General features: G+C 42.8%; 1 long non-coding RNA gene across 1 annotated transcript; it reads left to right on the top strand.

Moving 5' to 3' along the window:
- Nucleotides 1-6,985: 6,985 nt before the first annotated feature.
- On the top strand, nucleotides 6,986-21,446 carry LOC140199360 (uncharacterized). The gene is made up of 3 exons (XR_011886404.1): nucleotides 6,986-7,138; nucleotides 9,980-10,106; nucleotides 21,021-21,446. It is a non-coding gene; the product is annotated as an uncharacterized lncRNA (long non-coding RNA).
- Nucleotides 21,447-21,845: the final 399 nt, after the last annotated feature.

Below are 21,845 nucleotides of genomic sequence, written 5' to 3'. Positions count from 1 at the left end.
TGCACAATTTGAGGGGTAGAATAACACAACACCGATGTGGATCCCCACAAACCTGGCATCTTGTGATCTCTTTCTGACAGTGAACCTTTGCAAGGCATCAGAGCCCGATGGTTTACTGAAAACCTGTGCCAACCAACTGGCTGGAGCATTCAAGAACAACCTCAGCCTCTCATTGCTGTGGTCTAAGGTGCCCATCTGCTTCAACAATGATACCAATGGCCAAGAACGGGATGAGCTGCCTCAGTGACTATCAACAGGTAGCACTCACATCTATCCTAATGAAGTGCTTCGAGAGGTTGGTTACGGGTAGAATTAACTCCTACCTGAACAAGGACCTGGACCTATTGCAAATTGCCAACGGCCACAGTAGATGTATAATGGGCATGATCTGTCTCTCTGTTCTGCTTTGAAGCACCTAGACTACAGCAAAACATACATCAGGCAGCTGTTTATTGATTACAGTTTGGCATTCAATACCCTCATCCCCTCAGTATTAATCACCAAGCTTCTAACTCCAGGCCTCTGTACCTCCTTTGGAACTGGATCCTCAGCTTCCTCATGGAGAGACCACAGTCAGTATGGGGATCAGTGATAACACCTCCTCCTCCTCCTCACTGACAGTCAACACTCGCACACCTCAAGGATGCATGCTTGGCTCACTGCTCCACTCTCTCTATACTCATGACTGTGTGGCTCGGCACAGCCCAAATGCCAATAACAGATTTGTAGATGACACCACAGATAGCAACAAGGAGTGAAATAGATCAGCCAGTTGAGTGGTGTTACAGTAACAACCTTGCACTCAACATCAGCAAGACCAAGAAAATGACTGTGGACTTCAGGAAGTTGGGAGAACGCACACCAGTTCTCAATGAGGCATCATCTGTAGAAAAGATGAGCAGCTTTAAGTTCCTGGATGTCAATATCTCTGACAATCTATCCTGGGCCCAACACGTTAATGCAATCATGAATAAGGCACACCAATGACTCTATCTTGTTAGGAACTTGACTAGATATGGTATGTCACCTAACACCTGCAAATTTCTATAGATGTACAGTCAAAAGCATGCTGGCTGGTTGCATCAGACTGGTGTGGAGGCTCCAATGCACAGGATTGCAAGAGGCTGCAGAAGGTTGTAAACTCATCCAGCACTCCCCACCATGAAGGACATCTTCGAAAGACAAGAAAGAGAAAATCTGCAGATGCTGGAAATTCGAGCAACACACACAAAATGCTGGAGGAATTCAGCAGGCTAGGCAGCATCTATGGAAAAAAAGTACAGTTGACGTTTCAGGCTGAGGCCCTTCAGCAGGACTGGAGGAAAAAACGCTGAGGGGTAGATTTTAAAGGTGGGGAGAGGGGAGAGAAACACAAGGTGATGGGTGAAACCTGACAGGGGAGGGGATGAAGTAAAGAGCTGGGTAGTTGATTGGTGAATGAGACAGAAGGCCATGGAAGAAAGAAAAAGGGGGAGGAGCACAAGCGGGAGGCGATCAGCGGACAAGGAGATAAGGTGAGAGAGAGAAAAGGGTATGGAAAATGGTGAAGGGAGGTTGGGGGGCATTACCGGAAGTTTGAGAAATCAATATTCATGCCATCATCACGACAGTGGAGGAGGCCATGGATGGACATATTGGAATGGGAATGGAAAGTGGAATTAAAATAGGTACTCACTGGGAGATCCCGCTTGTTCTGACAGATGGCGTGTAGACGCTCAGTGAAGCGGTCTCCCAATCTATATCGGGTCTCCCCGATGTACAGGAGGCCACATTGGGAGCACCGGATAGAGTAGATAACCCCAACAGAATCACAGGGGAAGTATCGCATCACCAGGAAGGACTGTTTGGGGCCCTGAATGGTAGTGAGGGAGGAGGTGTAGGGGCAAAGGTAGCACTTGTTTCGCTTGCAAGTAAGAAAGAAAGTGCCAGGAGGGAGATCAGTGGGGAGGGACAAATGTACAAGGGAGTTGCGTAGGAAGCGACCCCTGCAGAAAGCAGAAAGTGGGGTGGGTGGGGGAGGGAAAGATGTGCTCGGAAAGATCTTCAAAAGACGGTGCTTTAAGAAGGTGGCATCCAACATTAACGACCATAAGGGAAAAGCTACAGGTCTGAAGACCCATGATCAGCAATTCAGACCAACAAATCAGTAGCTTCTTCCCTTCCATCATCAGAGTTTCAAACTGTCCATGAACCCATAAACACTACCTCATTGTTCTTTCATTTTGCATAATTTATTTATTTTATAATTGATAGTAATTTTATGTCTTTCCACTACACTGCTGTGCAAAACAACAAATTTCACATCTGATAAGACAGCGTAATAAATCTGATTCATGTTCTGATTTTGCCGGTTGGTTCAAGATCCGAAGGGAAGTAGCTGTTCTTAAACCTGGGGTTGTGGGACTTCAGGCTTCTGTACCTCCTCTCTGATGGTAGTTGTGAGAAATGGCATGGGGGGGGGGTCTTTGATGATGGATGTTGAGGTGGTGCCTCCTGTAGATATTACCGATGGTGGGGAAGGATGTGCCCATGATATATTGGACAGAGTCCACTATTTTCTGCTGCTTCTTATGTTCCTGTGCATTCATATTGCTGTACGAGGCCATGATGCAACTAGTCAGGATATTTTCAACAGTGTATCTATATAAATTTGTTAGGGTGTTTGGTGACATATAGAAGCTTCTTAACATGCTAGGAAAGCAGATACACTGAGCACTTTCCTTATGATTGCTTCAAAGTGCTGAGCTCAGGACATATCATCCAATATGTTAACTCTCTGGGATTTAAAGCTGCCTACACTCACCACCACTAAGCTCCAATGTAGATTTGTCCTTATTTGCCCTCCTTCCCCTTTCTGAAGTCAACAATCAGCTCTTTAATTTTGCTAACATTGAGCAATAGGTTGCTGTTACGGCTCCAGTCAATCAGGTGTCCTATCTCACTCCGGTAAGTTGACTCATTGTCACCTGTAATTCATCCAGTGGAAGCAGGGGGCTAAACACAAGTCCTGTTGATCAGCGAGGGGCAGATGCTGTTATCGAATCTTACTGACTGAGATCTGCCAATGAGGAAGTCAAGTATGCAGTTGCAGAGGGAGGTACAGAGGCCCAAGGCTTGAAGCTTGATGATGAATTTGGATGGGATGATTATGTTGAATGCTGAGCTGTAGTCGAATGAACAGCAGTCTAACATATGAATTCCTGCTGTCCAGATGGTCCAGAACAGAGTGAAGAGCCAGATGAATCATGTCTGCTGTTGACTTGTTAAGGTGGTAGGCAAACTGGAGCAGATCCAGGTCACCCCTGAGACAAGAGATGATTGTCTTGAGCATCTTGAGCACTTTGTTATGGTTGATGTAACCATTACAGATAGATATCACTGAGGCAGGTCATCACACTCTTCTTGGGCACTAGCATCAAAGCATGCATACAAGGCGTTGAGGTCACCTGGGAGTGACTGGTTGTTACCACTTATGCTGCCTGACCTTGATTTGCTATATTTTCCCAAGCCCTGCCACTGTTGAGCATCTGTGATCCCAGTTTAGTTTGAAATTGTCTCAGTGCTTGGATTGACCTTCCGGAGGTCAGGTATGGACTTTTCATATGAGTCCGAATCACCAGCCCTAAATGCCATGGATCCAGTTCTCAGCAGATTACGAGTCTCCTGGTTCACCCGGGTCTTCAGACTGGGCAAGACTCAGAATGTTTACATGGGCACACACTCACCCATGCACGTTCTTATGAAGTCAGTGATGACTATGGAATATTCATTTAGGTCCACTAACGAATCCTTGTACAGAGCCTAGTCCATCGACTGGAAGCAATCCTAAATTTACTCCTCCATTTCTGACATCCAGATCTTTGTAGTCCTTTTCACTGCTGCCAAGCTTTTCAGTCTCTGCCTGAATGCAGGCAGAAGAAGCATAGACAAAGTATTCCACCTCAGACAGTTTTGCTGAACCGAAGGGTCATCCTATAATAGATCCTGTTCTCTGGTGTAGGCCAGAGTCTGCTTACGCCTGAGGCAACAGTTCTAGTGCTGAACTAGAGCAGACAGTAGAAGGGTTTTAAGACTGCAGGGTGAAGTAAAGGTAAAGAGCAGTGACAATATCTGGCATTAGTTCAACTTCAAAGTGACACATTCAGCACGAGCAGTCTATGCCCATGTTCACTTTTAACACAAGGTCATAGAGCCTTAGAGTACCACAGTGCAGAAACAGACCTTTTGCCCATCTAGTCCATTCTGAACTATTATTCTACCTAGTCCCATCGACCTGCACTGCACCTTAGCCCTCCAAACCCACCCCCCATCCTTGTACTTATCCAAATTTCTGCTAAATGTTGAAATCGAATCACTTGCACTGGTAGCTTATTCCACTTTCGCCAACTTCTGAGTGATGAAGTTCCCCCTCATGTTCCCCTTAAACATTTCACCTTTCACCCTTAACCTATGACCTCTAGTTCTAGTCTCTGGTGTGGTCCTTATCCAGTAAACCTACTCTATTTTTTGAATTTCCTATTTCCTTCAAATAGTTTTCTAACCTATTCCTAAGTGTTGACATCGTCTTTGCTTCAGTCACTAATTCCGAATGAACATTCAACAGCCTTACCACCTTAAGTGTGAAATAGTTTCCTTCTGCCTTTCTGTTCTACTTTCAGTTTCAATGAATGAAACCTCATTCTGGACTTCTGACTCTCCAAAATATTGTGCTTCTATTTTCTCTCTGATAACCTCTCATTAAATATCTTCATCAAAGGATCTTTTGTGGTTACTTGCACTTCATATTTAAAACTGAACTACTTTTTCCACAATAATGTTATCTAAAATTCTTACCTATTAAATTGAACACTTGAATTGAAAATATGCCGGGTCATGTTGCTCTGAAATATTATTATGGTTAAGATTTTGGCTGACTGATGTGAGAATGTCTCTCACCATGTGGGAAACTGGAGTCTCACTTCCTACAGCACACAGTTGCTGCTTTGATAACCATTTGCTTCCGAGAGACTGAGTTCCCATTTGCAGCTACATCTGAAATGTGCAGTGGTTAAGGTTGTCATTCTGGATATGAAAGAAAAACAGCTTTTTATTTATTACGACAGGTTATGGTACACTGAAGAAAGAAGAACCAGTCACCTCCCTCCAGCACAATAATCAGCACACAGTCGGGAAGCTTTCAAGGAATTCCATATCACAGCAGGTACAGTACCAGGCTGATTCCAGAGCAATGCATCAGGCACAACGATTTGGATCAGTGAATGACTGAAATAGGCAGTACTTGTACAAGCAAATTCCCTGCATTGATTTTTCTTAAATAGTCCTCTTCTTTTCTGTTAAATTTAACTTTCGTCTTTTAGTTCCACCCCGCCCCCACTTTTTACTCTCTGTGACAGCTCCAGACTGAAGCTACAGGAGAGGCAGGGGTGGATTTCTCGCTGGGGCTGAGGAAGTTTCATAAAATCCCGTTTGCCCTGTAGAAACAGAGACACCTGCATTTTCACAGACTTTTCAGGTTTTCAGGGTGTCCCAAAGATTTTTCCAGCTAATGGAATACTTTTAATTGTCACTGTTGTAATTCAGGAAATTCACTAAACCAATTTTGCACACAGCAAACGGGAGTCTGCTAGGGAGAGTAGCAACAGTACTGAATTTCCTCCATTTGTAAACAATTTCTCTTACTGTGGACTGATGAACACTCAGGTCTTTAGAAATTCTTTTGTGGCCTTTTCCAGCTTCATGTATCTCTACAATTCTTCTTCTGTAGGTCCTCCTGAAAGTTGTTTTGTTCAACATATGGTGCATATAAACAGATCTTTTTTGAGAAGAGCAGGCTCTGTCAGTAACCTGACTTTGTGTGTCTTTTTTATTGGGCGGGGAACCTCTACAACCCACACCTCCAATCTCATCTCATTGATTGGAACACCTGACTCCAAATAGCTTTTGTAGAAGGCATTACCCCAGAGGTTCACAGACATTTACAACAAATGCATACAATATTGGATCATCTTTCTCAATAAATAAATGAACAAGTATGTTGTTTTGTGTGTTATTTATTTAATTGGGTTATCTTTATATAGTTTTAGGATGTGTGAAGATCTGATTACACTTTAGGTCATATTTATGCAGAAATAGAAAAAATTCTATAGAGCTCACAAACTTTCTAGCACCAATGTATTGTGTTCCAGTCTAGCATGCAACACTCAGATTTTGTGTTCAAGTTTCTCCATGGACTCACTTCTCTGCAACCTCTTCTTACCAACAGCTCTCCACCTACTTTTGTTCCTCCAACTCTGGATAATTGTGCATTCCCATTTCCTTTGTTCCAGGACTGATTGCTGTACCTTCAGGTACCATTAGCTGAAACTTTGAAATCATTCCCTAAACTTCACTGTGGATTCACTTCTTTAAGACAATCCATGAAACATTTCATTAAGAGACTCAGTGTAAAATATCCATCTGATAAAAGTCCTATGATTCACCTTGGAATGTTTTGTTGCAGTCTGTGAAGGACTGTGGTACAGTTGTTCCCATAAGGAAATGCTATATAAGCATTTTTTTTTCCTATTCAGGCCAGGGAGCTTCGACACAGAGAAAGGCTAAATTCCATGTAAATTTTCATGCTCTCTGTGGTTAGCATTCAAGTGCTCTGTCTCTGACAGTTTCTGTTCTTAGTTTAATGTGTTCAGAAAGAATGTGGACATAAAGGAGATTTTATTTTCATTAATTACATTAAATAGAGTCGGCACCAGGCCTCTGAATTATTAAAGGTCCCATTGTGGTATGCAAGTGTTGCTCTCACAAAAAGAGTTTGGAAAAGGCAACCTTAAAGAACCCTTTATTTTTACAATTCCTTTTCACATGAATGAGGCATTTTAAAATGATGTGCACTGTGAAATGTAACACATTGACCACTGTAAAGTTGGCAAGCACCACAGCGAAAGCTCGACTTGCTGGGGTTATTTATATCCTCAGCAAACAAAGAGAAAATGCAGCCAATACTGATTGCAGAAGTGAGCAGTATTAATGGCTGGACATAATTTTGCTATTTCCTGTTCTGTCATTGAATTTATACCTTGTTCAACCAAAGGAACTCACTGTAATTTCACCCACCCTCTCTTTTGACCTTCTTTTCAGAATGGTGAGTACTGATCCCTCTGCTCTCTGGCTTGTTTCTGTGTGGGAAGCTTCACTTATTTGCAGACGGCATGCTTTGCTTCATTGGTCAGAGATTTGAGTACAGCCGTTGTGAGGTCATGTTACAGCCGTATAAAACTTTGGCTACACCATACTTAGCGTACTGTGTGCAGAAAGGAAGGATGGGGGGGTGGTTTGGAGACAGTGCATAAGACGTTCACCAGAATGCTGTTTGGATTGGAAAGTATCATCAGCAATGTTTCCTTTAATTTGTAATGACCAGTATGCACAAAAATCTTGTGCTGTACGAATTTTTGCCCAGTGACTATGTGTGTGTGCACTGAATTTATAAGTGGAACTAAACCTGAAGCTGTTCTAACAATAATAAAATACCAAGTCCAGTTTGTTGTTCATTGTTTAAAAGAAATAAAACAACTGTCAATAAGAACTTTGATCTTCTCTGAGTTTGATCGTTTTCTGCACCCTCACAAAACATATGTAGCAAGCCTGTAACTTGTAATGAAGGATTTTCTTGCTGGAGCTTTTGCACACCGTCCACATGTGATTTTCTTGCTAAATGACACTTTAAAAAGTCAAGTTTCCAAATATTACTCCACTTCTTCCCATTTGCAAATTCTCCAAAAACTTTTGCTTTGCGACAATACAAGCAGTTAAGACCAATCTCTGTATTGTACATAAATATTTCTCGTAGCTGTTACTGACCTCACGAGATTTTTGTGTAGCAGTTTCTACTGTTTCATTAAGCCATTCTGCTTTAAATGAATTAGCAGTTCCTTTGTGCTTAACGCCCTTTGCTTCTTTGGAATTTCAATCAATAACTTCTTCAATAAAAACAGTATAAATAAGCCAGTTCTAAAATCTGCAGACAAATCATCGCAAACACTAAGTTGTCAACACTCTCCGCATCAGAAACCAGAAAAGGAAACATGATTGTTTATGATCGTGAAATATACTCAACATGCCAACGAGGTAGAGGGTGACAAACTTTTGTGTGCAGTTTAAGTTCCTTGATGCACTAGTAGTAAAGAATGTGTTCGCCCACACACCTTAGAGGGAACATTGATCATCAGTATGAGAGTTGAGGTTGTGCAAACTTGGGTTGTTTGCTCTGAAGTATCAGAGGTTGAGAGGCACCCAGATTGAAGTATATAAAATTATGAGTGGCATAGATTGGTAGTTAGAATGTGGTCGATTTACAAGGATAAGTGCCAGAGGGAGATCAGTGGGGAGGGATGGGGAACAAGTGCTACACATGCCCTTACACTTCCTCCCTCACCACCATTCAGGGTCCCAGACAGTCCTTCCAGGTGAAGCGACACTTCACCTGTGAGTCGGCTGGGGTGATATACTGCGTCCGGTGCTCCCGATGTGGCCTTCTATATATTGGCGAGACCCGATGCAGACTGGGAGATCATTTCACTGAACACCTACGCTCTGTCCGCCAGAGAAAGCAGGATCTCCCAGTGGCCACACATTTTAATTCCACATCCCATTCCCATTCTGATATGTCTATCCACGGCCTCCTCTACTGTAAAGATGAAGCCACACTCAGGTTGGAGGAACAACACCTTATATTCTGTCTGGGTAGCCTCCAACCTGATGGCATGAACACTGACTTCTCTAACTTCCGCTAATGCCCCACCTCCCCCTCATACCCCATCCGTTATTTATTTATATATACACATTCTTTCTCTCTCTCTCTCTCCTTTTTCTCCCTCTGTCCCTCTGACTATACCCCTTGCCCATCCTCTGGGTTTCCCCCCCCCCTTGTCTTTCTCCCTGGGGCTCCTGTCCCATGATCCTCTCATATCCCCTTTGCCAATCACCTGTCCAGCTCTTGGCTCCATCCCTCCCCCTCCTGTCTTCTCCTATCATTTTGGATCTCCCCCTCCCCCTCCCACTTTCAAATCTCTTACTAGCTCTTCCTTCGGTTGGTCCTGACGAAGGGTCTCGGCCTGAAACGTCGACTGTACCTCTTCCTAGAGATGCTGCCTGGCCTGCTGCGTTCACCAGCAACTTTTATGTGTGTTGCTTGGTAGTTAGAATCTTTTTTTTGCCCCAGAGTAGGAATATCAAGTGCTAGAGGCCATGCATCTAAACTGAGAGTGAGTAAGCTGAAAGGAGATGTGCAGGACAAGGTTTTTAACACAAAGTGCAGTTGGAACCAGGTACGTGCTATCAAGGGAAATAATGGAAGCAGATATGACTGCAACATTAAAGAGGCTTTCAGGCGGATGCATAAAATGGAGGAATAGAGATCATGTGCAGACCACCGTAAATTGGCCTCATGATTGGCTCACACATTGTGGGCCGAAGGGGCTGTTTCTGTGCTGTACTTTCTTGTATACTAGGATTGCATGTAACACTTCTGATGGTGGTGTTGCAAGATGATCTAACTAGGTACTTAAGATGATAAAAGGAGTTGATAGGGACAAGAGAAGGGAAGTACTTCCTGTGCTGGGGAAATCCGGCAGAAGGGAAATTAATAAGGTCAATCAGAAATTATGTTAAGCCACAACGCTGTACACAAAGGGTGGTGAAAATCTGGATCTTCCCCACTACCCCCGCAAAAAAAACCTTTACTGGCAGTTGGATGTAAATTTCCAAAGTGACATTGATAGATTATTATTTAACAAAGACATAGAAGGATATGTAATTAAGGATGGAAGTAGAATAGAAGCTGATCTGCTTTGATCTAAATGAGTGATAGCCCCTTTGAGAGGCTGAATGGCCTTTTTCCTTTTACTAAACAGTATTTGTCACCTTTTTCTTCTGATTTCTGGGATGTTTTCTTTGTTCAAATAAAGTGTCTCTTTTATTCTAGAACTCCCAGCAAACAATAACAAGACTTTGGATTCCTATGGAGCATGAAGACCAGCAAGTTCCCATTCAGACATGTTTTTGGTTTATTTGACTCCCTGAAGCAATTGAATCTGACTGATTTGTAACAGGTGAGGAATGTGAGGGTCATTATCAAATTCCATAAGAAATTACAGAAATTGATGCTGACTCAGTACAATAATGAAATCTAACCTTGCTTTCAGCCAGATGTTTTTAATTTCCCACAGTTTCCCACCACCAATCACCCCACATGCCTCCTCCCCTTAACCCTCACAACGTTTTCTTAACAGGCCAACTCCTTGCTGGGTATTGTCATTTCCCACGTGTCCCCATGCCCGTGCCCAAATGTGCTCATGATCCTTTCAAAGTGACCTCTGACCTTTTATAATTGATTCCAAGATGTTGCCCAACTGGCCTCCTTACATGTTCTGAGTGGCTCTCGCGCATACAGGCCTTGGTAACAACTCTCAGCAGTATATTCTACCTGAATGACAGTACTGCCAAGTTTCAAGAAATAACCAGAAAGGCAAGGCCAGAAATTTTCCTGTCTTGCAAGATATTTTTGGCCACTCAACCTTCTCAAGAATAGAGAGAAAGGAGCATCTCTGTGGAAGCAGTATGCTGCTGCTAGTTCCAGTCTATTTTGTATGACTTATGTCTTGTATATTTCAGATCAGCAGTGAAGGGTGTTTATTTATCAATTCGTAGCTCTCAGTCAGCCAGTTTAGGTATAAAATGCAGGTTGACAATCCTTTGTCGCACTGAGGAAGTATTACATCATAAGAAGATTGGAAAATAGGAGTAAGGGTAGGCCACTCAGCCCCTCACGCCTGCCCTGCCATTCAACCTGACCTTGGCTGAACTACTCCAACCCGTATCTGTTCTGTGCCAGTTCTCCATAGCCCACAATTCCCTGATTTTTCAGATATTTATCTATTTCCTCTTCAGTTAATCACCAATGATCAATTCTTCCCCCTCGCTCCCAAGTCTTCTAGGGGAGAGAATTCCAGAGATTCACTGTACTTGGCAAGAAGGACACTGTCAGAAGATCTGTCTCTTGGAAGAGATGATAAGTGGAAGTCCTGGAGAATTAACCCCCATGGCATTTATCCTGAAGAAATGCTGGGGAGTTCTCTCTGTATCCCTCAATCAATATCAACAAAGTCAAAATTTCTAGCCAACGTCTCATAACATGGTAATGGTGAAACATTAAAATTAGGAGCAAAAGTAGGTCATTTACCCCTTCACCATTGCTCCACCATTTTATCAAGAACATGGCTGATCTACTCAGCGCCATTTGCATTAATCCCCTGAAATTCCAACAACATAATGATCTTTATTTTGAAGGAACTCAATGATCAAACCTCTGCAGCGCTGTAGGATAGTAAATTCTGAAGTTCACTCCCTTTTGCATGAATAAGTTGCTAACTTGTTTTGTCATAATTGACTAGAGTGTTTACTATTTCTAAAATGGCTTCTTTTCAAGAGTACTGCATTGGTTGTAAGACATTCAGAGACACAATGGGAAGTGCTATATAAATGCAACGTTTAAAGAAAGTAATTACTTTTAAGTCTTAATAGAGTATACTGTCATAGACAGAAGAAAACAGGTAGAGTTAAATATGCATAATTGGGAAAACACTTAATCACCGTGGAGATATCCAGCTGGTGAGATGGACTCATAGTCTCTTGCAACCATTGCTGTATTTCTGGAACATTTCTAAAAAAAGCTGTAAGCTTCTTATAAAAGCTTTGTTGCAAAAAGCTGCTGTTAGGGACCATGATTGTGATTGGATGGAAAGAATATCTAAAAAAAACATTATTTTGTCTGAGTTTCACAAACACTCATATGTGTGTTCTGGTTAACGTCTCGTCCTTACTTTGTTCCACTTTCATCAATTTACTTATCCATTTCTTTGCTTTGTAATGCCTCTAGAAGACTTTCAAAGAGAATGGGAAACTGCCCAATACAGGGAGGGCTTTTGAAATGTCACTTGGGGATATTTGACCTTTAAACTTTGTTAGTTTATCCTCTTGCTCTGAACTGCAGGGACTTTCCACCACCATTCCTCTACCCAAATAAGTTTATTGTTGAACTTGTTTTATCATCGGCTGGAACAGCACAGACAGTTAAATAATTAAACATTTTATTGCTGTGTTTGACTCACATATTTCATGGTATGCTTAAGTATTGAAAATCTCCAGGGTCCTGTCTATCACATTATTAAACAGCGTTGCCCTCCCACTAAGTGCATGTTATTTATGACTAACAAGTTGAGTTGACCTGCTAAGTATTCAACAATTTAATTAATCAGCTGCCCAAGAAAATAGGACTGATGTTCAGGCAGAACTTTCCACCCTCTGTGCGCAGTGACTAAAAATGGACTGCTGGAGGCAGCATTTCACTGGCTGACAGGAGGCAGTGAAACATGGAGCTCCTTGTTAAAAGTAAAACAAAAAGAGAAATTTTCTCCCGTTGGTTTGCTCCTCCGAGACACACAGCATCATCCAGCACTTTGTGACCATTCAGGAATGTTTTATTAGTTTAGACTCTTGGACTAATTGTAGCCCCAGCCTCATCTAAAGACTGAACATCATAACAAACAGAAGCAGGAGAAGGTGGTATGATCTAAATCAGAATTAGAATCAGGTTTATTAACACTGGCATATGTCATGAAATTTGTTGTTTTGTGGCAGCAGTACAGTTCAATATGTCAAAAAAAATACTATGTTAGAATAATTTTTTTAAAATCAACAAGAAATGAGAAAACTGGTGAGGGGAGCATTCATGGAATGTTCAGAAAATGTTCCTGAACCCTTGAGTTTAATTTCCTTGAGTCTGCTATTCTATAACATCGTGGCTGATCCTGGGTCATGTCCACTTTGGCTGCCTAGCTCAGAAAATTATTTTGCAAAGTGGGCATCCAATCGATATTGTGCATTACAAACAATTTCTCATTTTCCTTGCACTTCCTCCATCAAGGAGGGAGGAGAAGATGGTGGCGCGACGCAGCTCGCAGCGGCCACTCCGGTGGTGATGTCTGTTATTTGTGAAGTAGGGTGCCGTGCACAATCCTGATTTGATGGAGACAGACGTGAGAGCACAGAGGAACACCTAGTGAAACTTCTGAAATACCTGCTTCGCTGCTGCTGCTACTGTGTGGTCCAGAATCTCCGGAGGGGAAGGCCCCGAGTCCTCGGCTTTGCTTGTTGCTCGGCGGCCGGGGCGGGGTCGAAGCACTCGGCAGAGGATGGTGCTCGGAGAGGTTGTGTTGGAGGGGCTGGTCGGAGGCTCGAAGTTTTCAGACGGACTCAGAGCCCGCTGCGGTCGGGTGCTTCCAATGGTGCTGCATCGGCAAGTTTGCGGCGCTTGCAGGTTCATGGCAGGGAGAGTTTCTCCCTTCTGCCGCCTGCACGAGATGATGAGGCTATCGAGACTTTGAGACTTTTTTTACTGTGCCCATGGTCTGCTCTTTATCAAATTATGGTATTGCTTTGCATTGTTGTAGCTATATGTTATAATTATGTGGTTTTGTAAGTTTTAGTCTTGGTTTGTCCTGCGTTTTTCTTGTGATATCATTCTGGAGGAACGTTGTATCATTTTTCAATGCATGCATTTCTAAATGACAATAAACGAGGAATGAGTGTCCTCATAATCTAATCTCTTCTCTCCCCTCCCCGTCCCTCTTCCTTGCTTCTGTTTTCCCTTCTATTGAAATCCCAGCTAACACAACCCTTTCCTCCTTCCCTCACTCTCTACCACAGTCCACTTCCTCCCCTCATCCATTGTACTCCTCCCCCTTCATTAGTCCTAATCCCCATCCTCTGCTATGCATATCCTGCTCTTGTATTTCTCTCTCAGCTCCCCTCCCATCCTTCCTCTCCTATTCATCTCCCTTTCCATCCCTACCTCTCTCTTTCAATGGCTCTATCTCATCTCCCATCAATCCTTCCTCCTATCCTCCATCCTTCCCACCCACTATAGAAGTAGCAAACAGCCCCCTCTGTTGGAGACACAGGGGACTGCAGGTGTTTGTATCTGGACAACAAAGGTTTTGCTTCCTGAATTCTTTTTGGTGTATCTTAGGGATTTTGGACAGCTGATCATGAAAATCATCATGAAATTTACCTATAACACATTTTTTTTGAAATTGCCTTTATTTGTTATTTCAGTTCATAATACAAGCCAATTACATTTTGCCCACAATGTAAGCTGAAAAGCTTTCTATCTTGTCCAGGCGTGCCTAGGCATGCTTAGACAGAATAGATGATGCATGGCAGGATAGGTTTTAGAAAGGCTATAAAAGCATCTCACACACACACACACACACACACACACACACACACACACACACACACACAGTTCTATGCATTGCATTTACATGTACAGTGCCTATAAAAAGTATTCACCTCCCATTGGAAGTTTTCATGTTTTATTGTTTTACAACATTGAATCACAGTGAATTTTATTTGGCTTTTTTAAATGTCGATCAACAGAAAAAGACTCTTTTATGTCAAAGTGAAAACGGAACTCTAACAAAGTGATCTAAATTAATTACAAATATAAAACACAAAATAATTGATTGCATAAGTACTTACCCCCTTTTAATATGACACACCAAATCATCACTGGTGCAGCCAAATGGTTTTAGAAGTCACATGATTAGTTTTTGGATCTGTTTTTGGAAACCTGTGTACAGTCAGGTATTTCAATTGATTGTAGTAAAAATACACCTATATCTGGAAGGTCCAACTGCTGGTGAGTCAGTATCCTGGCAAAAACTACACCATGAAGACAAAAGAACACTGCAAGCAACTCCACGAAAAGGTTATTGAAAAGCACAAGTCAGGAGATTGATACAAGAATATGTACAAGTCACTGAATATCCCTTGGAGCACAGTTAGGTCAACCATCAAGAAATGGAAAGAATATGGCACAGCTTTAAATCTGCCTTGAGCATGTCATCCTCAAAAACTGAGTGAACGTGCAAGAAGGGGCCACCAAGTGACCTTTGACAACTCTGGAGGAATTACAAGCTTCAGGGCTGAGATGGAAGAGACTGCACATACAACTGTTGCCTGGGTGCTTAACCAGTCACTTACGGCTGAGTGCCAAAGAGAAAGCCACTGTGAAAGAAACTCACATGAAATCGCGACTAGAGTTCGCCAGAAGGCATGTGGGAGACTCTGAAGTCAACCAGAAGAAGGTTCTATGATCTGATGAAACCAAAGTTGAGCTTTTTGGCCATCAAACTAAATGCTATGTTTGGCATGATTGCCACCACAATAATCAAAAACACACCATCCCTACCGTGAAGCATGATGGTGGCTACATAAAGCTGTGGGGATGCTTTACTGCAGCAGGGCCTGCAAGGCTTGTGAAGGTAGAGGATAAAGTGAAAATAAGCAAAATACTGGGAAATCCTAGAGGAAAACCTATGTAGTTTGCATTAGAACTGCGACTTGGGAGAAAACTTGTGTTTCTGCAAGACAGTGACCCTAAGCATAAAGCCAAAGCTACACAGGAATGGTTTAAAAACAACAAAGTTAATGTCCTGGAATTGCCAAGTCAGAGTCCAGACCTCAATCCAATTGAGAATTTGTGGCTGGACTTGAAAACGGATGTTCACTCACGATCTCCATGCAATCTTACAGAGCTTGAGCAATTTTGTAAAGAAGAGTGGGGAAAAATCGCAGTGTCCAGATGTGCAAGGTTGGTAGAGACCTACCCACACAGACTCAAGGTTGTAATTGCTGCCAAAGGTGCAACTACTAAATACTGACTTGAAGGGGGTGAAACTTATTCAATCAATTATGTTGTGTTTTATATTTGTAGTTAATTTAGATCACTTTGTAGAGATCTGTTTTCACTTTGACACAAAAGAATCTTTTTCTGTTGATCTGTGTCGGGGAAAAAAATCCACATTAAATCCATTGTGATTCAAAGTTGTAAAACAATAAAACACAAAATCTTTCCAGGGGGTTGAACACTTTTTATAGGCACTGTATATCCATTTGCGATCATGTTGATGCACATAGCATATTGTGTGTATTCATTATAATAAAATAATTGTACAGGTCGACCTTCACTAATACAACTACCTGTAATCCGGTTCCTTCGATAATCCGGCACTGATTATGCCTAATGTGATCCTTCTGTAATTCAGCATTTTCACTAATCCAGCACTCCTCAGGTCCCAATAGTGCTGGATTAGTGAAGGTCAACCTGTATTTTCAAGAGAATTTGATACTGCAAAATGTCTCACCAATGTTGCAACTGCCATGATAACTTCTCTAATACTTGTGGCAAGTAATCAGTACACTTAAATCTCAAAGACAGAGCATGACTTTTCTTATTAAGAAAGCCTATGAGCTCTGCATTGGGTAAAAATTTGCAACCAAGACAAAGCCTGGGCTCCTCAATCTTAGAGCTTGGCTCAGAGGTACTCAGAAGTCAATGCTGTTTGCTGTCCCGATGATATGGCAAGAGCAGAAGGATCACATGGCAGATGACTACTTCCGTCTGACCAGTGTGTCTGGTTTCTCCGCTAAAAACAAGAAATCCATTGAATACCCCCATCTCCTTTAGCAATGAGACCTGTGCCGTATGACAATAGTCTCCCAGTACTGAAGGTCTGTACATGGGGTCTGGAGGTAGCGCACAAAGATGCCATGATACTCAACCCAGAAATGGATAATGACAATAATACTGATACATAGAAACCATACAGCATAATACGGGCCTTTTGGCCCACAAAGCTATGCTGAACATGTCCTTACCTTAGAACTACCTAGACTTACCCGTAGCCTTCTATATTTCTAAACTCCACGTATCCATCCAGGAGTCTCTTAAAAGACCCTATCATTCCCAGCTCCACCACCGCCGCCGGCAGCCCATTCCACGCACTCACCACTCTCTACAAAAAAAACTTACCCCTGACATCTCCTCTGTACCTACTTCCAAGTACCTTAAAACTGTACCCTCTTGTGCTAGCCAATTCAGCCCTGGGGAAAAGCCTCTGACTATCCACATGATCAATGCCTCTCATTATCTTGTACACCTCTATCAAGTCACCTCTCATCCTCCGTCGCTCCAAGGAGAAAAGGCCGAACTCACTCAACCTATTCTCATAAGGCATGCTCCCCAATCCAGGCAACATCCTTGTAAATCTCCTCTGCAGCCTTTCTGCGGTTTCCATATCCTTCCTGTAGTGAGGCGACCAGGATTGAGCACAGTACTCCAAGCGCGGTCTGACCAGGGTCCTATATATTGTATTGCTATATTTACGCTCTATTCTTAGTTGGTGCGGCTGTAACGAAACCAAATTTCCCTCGGGAGTAATAAAGTATATCTATCTATCTATATAGCTGCAACATTACCTATCGGCTCCTAAACTCAGTCCCACGGTTGAAGAAGGACAATGCACCGTATGCCTTCTTAACCACAGAGTCAAACTGCATAGCAGCTTCGAGTATCCTATGGACTCGGACCCCAAGATCCCTCTGATCCTCCACACTGCCAAGAACCTTGCCATTAATGCTATATTCTGCCATCACACTTGACCTACCAAAATGAACCACCTCACACTTATCTGGCTGAATTCCATCTGCCACTTCTCAGCCCAGTTTTGTCATCCTATCAATATCTCACTGTAACCTCTAACAGCCCTCCACACTATCCACAACACCCCCAACCTTTGTGTCATCAGCAAATTTACTAACCCATCCCTCCACTTCCTCATACAGATTTTGAACCCTTTATATTAAGTAAGATTCATCTGTCAGCTCAATCTGAATTAAATGACTGTATTGGAGGGGGTCGTGACTGTCACGTGACAGCATGTTGGTCGAAAGATATGCCACCTGCCAATCAAGGTTTGACCCCTCCTCACCTATCAATGCACACCTAACCATTGGCCCCTTTAACTAGCCTTGTACTTGGCCTCAGGCAATTGGCCTTTGTAATCAGCTTAACTCTGCTGGCACCAAGCCATTGGCTTTCCTGTGAATTACCTGGGTGGGAACCTCCAGTCCTGCTGCACTATAAAGGGTGCCACGGGTGCTGGACCCTCTCTCTCTCTTTGCCATCCGAGGGGTCACCCAGCTTCACTCCAGGCTGAGAACTGTGGAACAGCGTTGGAGAAATTATTGGTGAGTTGTGCATTGAATAGGGTTGGGAGCGTTGGTTATTGTTCCTAAAAGCAGAGAGCTGTGCCTGCACAGAGTCAAGGGGTAGTGGGTATCATATTGACTTTTCCCTTGGTTGCATGTGTCTGTGTGTGCGTGTGTACTTTGTTCCCACGCGATTTTTCCATGTTCGTTATTAATTGTCTGTGTGACCTGACCACTGTAAATTGTGCGCATGTGCGTGTTGCTTCTGTTGCCATTTTCCCATGTTTGCCTTCTGTAAATAAAATCCTTTACTACCAAGACTGTGTGTCCAAAGTCCTCGCCTTTGAGACCTACCGAATCTGTTTCCTCTCCTACAACAGTGACCTAGTCAGAAACTTGGGTTTGTCAAAGGCAGAAGCAGAATGACTGGCTTCAAGACTGCAGAGAAGGAATCTGCTTTCAACGGGCACAAATATTTCTGTGAAGGATTTTGACATTTGAGAGAGATATTTCCCAGAATAAATGATGCCAAGATTCAGGAAAACATTTTTATTGGTCCACAAATCAAACAGGTAATCAATGAAAGGCAATTCAGAGAGCTTCTACTGGGGCCAGAGAATATTGTATGGAAGGCATTCAAGGGTGTTGTTGAAAATTTTCTTGGCAACTACTGAGCACCAAACTATGTGCAGCTGGTTGACAACATGCTTCAATCACACAAAACCATGAAGTACAACATCAAAGTTTTAAAGTGTCAAATAGTTTTAAAGTGTCAAATAGTGTATAAATTATGCATCCTTGAGACTTGTTTGCTTGCAGGAAGACAAAATGATAAAACCCAGAAGAACCCAATTAAAAAAAAATAAAATAATGACCAATTCAATTGGTTCAATAGGTACACTTATTGTCAGAGAAACATATACAATATACATCCTAAAATTCTTTTTCTTCGCAAACATCCACGAAAACAGGAATGCCCCAAAGAATGAATGACAGTTAAACATTAGACCCAAAGCCCCCCCAGCTCCCCCTCCCATGCATAAGCAGCAGCAAGGCAATGATTTCCCCCTCACCACCACCAGTGAGAAAGCATCAGCACCCTCCACTGAGGGCAAAGAAAGGGAATAAAAAACCTAAATCATGCAAACAACAGAAGCCAGCAACAACACTCCCAACCAAAATGAATGCTTCGATCTGAAATTTGGAGCAGCCCGGAGTAGGCCCAAAGCCTCGGTATCAGTTCATCACATGAGAGCACAGCAGTCAGGGCAGTCTTCATAGCCTCAGTGTCGTGTAGAGAGGGGTGAAATCAGCTCTCACCTCCAATCTCGACACCCTGTCTTTCCTGTCCATATGAGCCAGCGTTTAAATTGTCCAAACAATGTATCGTACATCCTACCAGGACCCGGGCACTCCTGCAACATGCAGACATCCCACCTCTCCCAGAACTTCCGGGAGTCTCCCGCCTATCGATAGTGGCTCCCTGACGCCCAGAAATTATATACAATACTCCGGAAATCAATGTTTTTGAGAGGGAGAGCGAGCATCCTGATTGGTCTGTCTTCGTGCTAAGAGTGGTCCCCAACCACCGGGCTGCGAGGAAACAATATGTTTTGGCGATATGAAGCGATATGAGTCAGCTGCATCTTTCCTCATTCCCTGTCACGCCCACTGTTGAACTTGAACGCACGCGAGGTCATTACGCACGCGTCATCCATGTCAGCGTGGGAAGATCAACTCCTCGAGCTTGCAAATGACAGGGGCTGAAAAGTATGTTTGACATAACATCTCTGCCGGCATTCTGGATCAAAGTCAAGGCTGAATATCCTGAGATAGCCTCAGAAGCACTGAAAACGTTGCTTCTATTTCCAACATCATATCACTGCAAAGCGGAGTTTCCCGCAATGAATGCAACGAAAACTAAATTGTGGAATAGACTGAACACAAGGAACCCCTCTTCGAGTATCGCTGTCTCCTATCACCCCTCGATGGGACCGTCTTGTTGCAGGAAAACAAGCCCAGGGCTCCCACTGATTCAGCGATATTGGTGCGTTGCAATGATTTTATATGTTCATACGAGGAAAATATGCACTGTGTGTTTAATATCCAAACGTTACTTAAAATGTTATGATGCTATAGACGTATAGTTGACTTATCACTACATTCATGTGAGGAAATTATGCGCTGTGTGTTTAATATTAAATTCGTTAGATAAACCCTTTTAGAAACGAAATTGAGTGTATTAGCCACTTATAACTGACTTATAGTTGATTTACCACCTATATTCCGGTTGTGATTAACACCCCCGCCCCCGGTTGGCCGGTCCGCAAGAATATTGTCAATATTAAACTGGTCCGTATTGCAAAAAAGGTTGGGGACCCCCGCTAAGTAGACCTATCAGTTTTCTCTGTGGGCGGGCTTTACAGTCAACCTCAAAAACAATGACAATGACAGAGTTGCTCGCTGCACTGTTTGCAACAGTGACTTTTCTATTGCCCATGGTGGGTTAAAATGTAAAAGACACGTTGAGGTGAGTTTAACAGGTGTCATTCGTTCATTAGCATAGCTAACATTATTTAAACTAGCTGGTTGGCTGCTAACGAGATACACTATTCATGTCCTACGTGATGAGGCCAAACTCCCTGTAGACTTGCTTAAAGTTGTAATAGAATAAACATGATAATATAATATAAGTAGATATTTTAATGTCAAATTTTCTGCATATACCCGACTTGGTTTACAGATTAGACAAAATCGCTAAACAAAGTATTACATACACCCTTGGAGGTCGACCGGGGGGGGATGGATATGGGGTTGCGGGAGGTGGGGGTGCTACCTCCCTGAAATGAGTTTTTGCGGGGTGGGATGTCTGAACATGTCACTAAAGATTCATCTTCTGCATTCCCATTTAGACTTCCTCCCTGCACACCTTAGCACTGTCAGTGATGAGCATGGTGAAAGATTACACCAGGACATTGTGATCATGGAGAAATGGTAACAGGGCAACTGGAATCCATCAATGCTGGCTGATTATTGTTGGACACCTAAGCAAGAACCCTCAGACACTAAGTACCAATGAAAATCATCAGAACATTTTTTAGCTCTGTTGAACTACTGCAAAGCATCAGCACCATTATGCAATTATACCCATTATATTCAATAAAAGTTAATTTCTTGTTTCTCTAAATTCCTAAATATGAGAAGTAGCTTGAAATTATATTTGTGTTCAACTTCAAGCGGTCTATTGTAAACAAAAATAAACTTCTGAGGAAGCAACACTTTTGGAAAAAAATGCTGTCCAGTGAAATCTGCCAGAGGCACTCAGCACATCAAGCAGTATTTGTGTGTGGGGGGTGGGGGAGGTAAAGTCGATGTTTTGGGTAGAAAGCCTGCATCAGATTCTAATCCAAAATATCCACAATTCCTTTTCCCACATGTACTGGCCGACCTGTTGAGTTCCTCCACAGATTGTTCGTGACTACTTTGGAGATGGGGCTTCCCTGTTGTCAAAGTTGATGTGCGGCTTCTTGTACCTTGTTGGGAAGTATTCCTGGATGTTCCCACTGGGAGGACCATTGCAAGACAAGTCTGCTATGCTTAACCCAAAATCCTGCTCCCTGCATTTTCTGGCACACTGACGAGATGAGGCCTCTGTCGGTCAGAGTTGACCATGGATGTTGTGTCCCAGCTGTCTAGATACACAAGCCTGGGCAGTCCAATATGGAGAGTAAGCTGTT

The sequence above is a fragment of the Mobula birostris genome, chromosome 6 (genome assembly GCF_030028105.1).
Source record: "Mobula birostris isolate sMobBir1 chromosome 6, sMobBir1.hap1, whole genome shotgun sequence".
Classification (NCBI taxonomy): Eukaryota; Metazoa; Chordata; class Chondrichthyes; order Myliobatiformes; family Myliobatidae; genus Mobula; species Mobula birostris.
The sequence above is the reverse complement of the archived record's forward strand: the minus strand, read 5'-3'. Positions and strand labels throughout refer to the sequence as shown.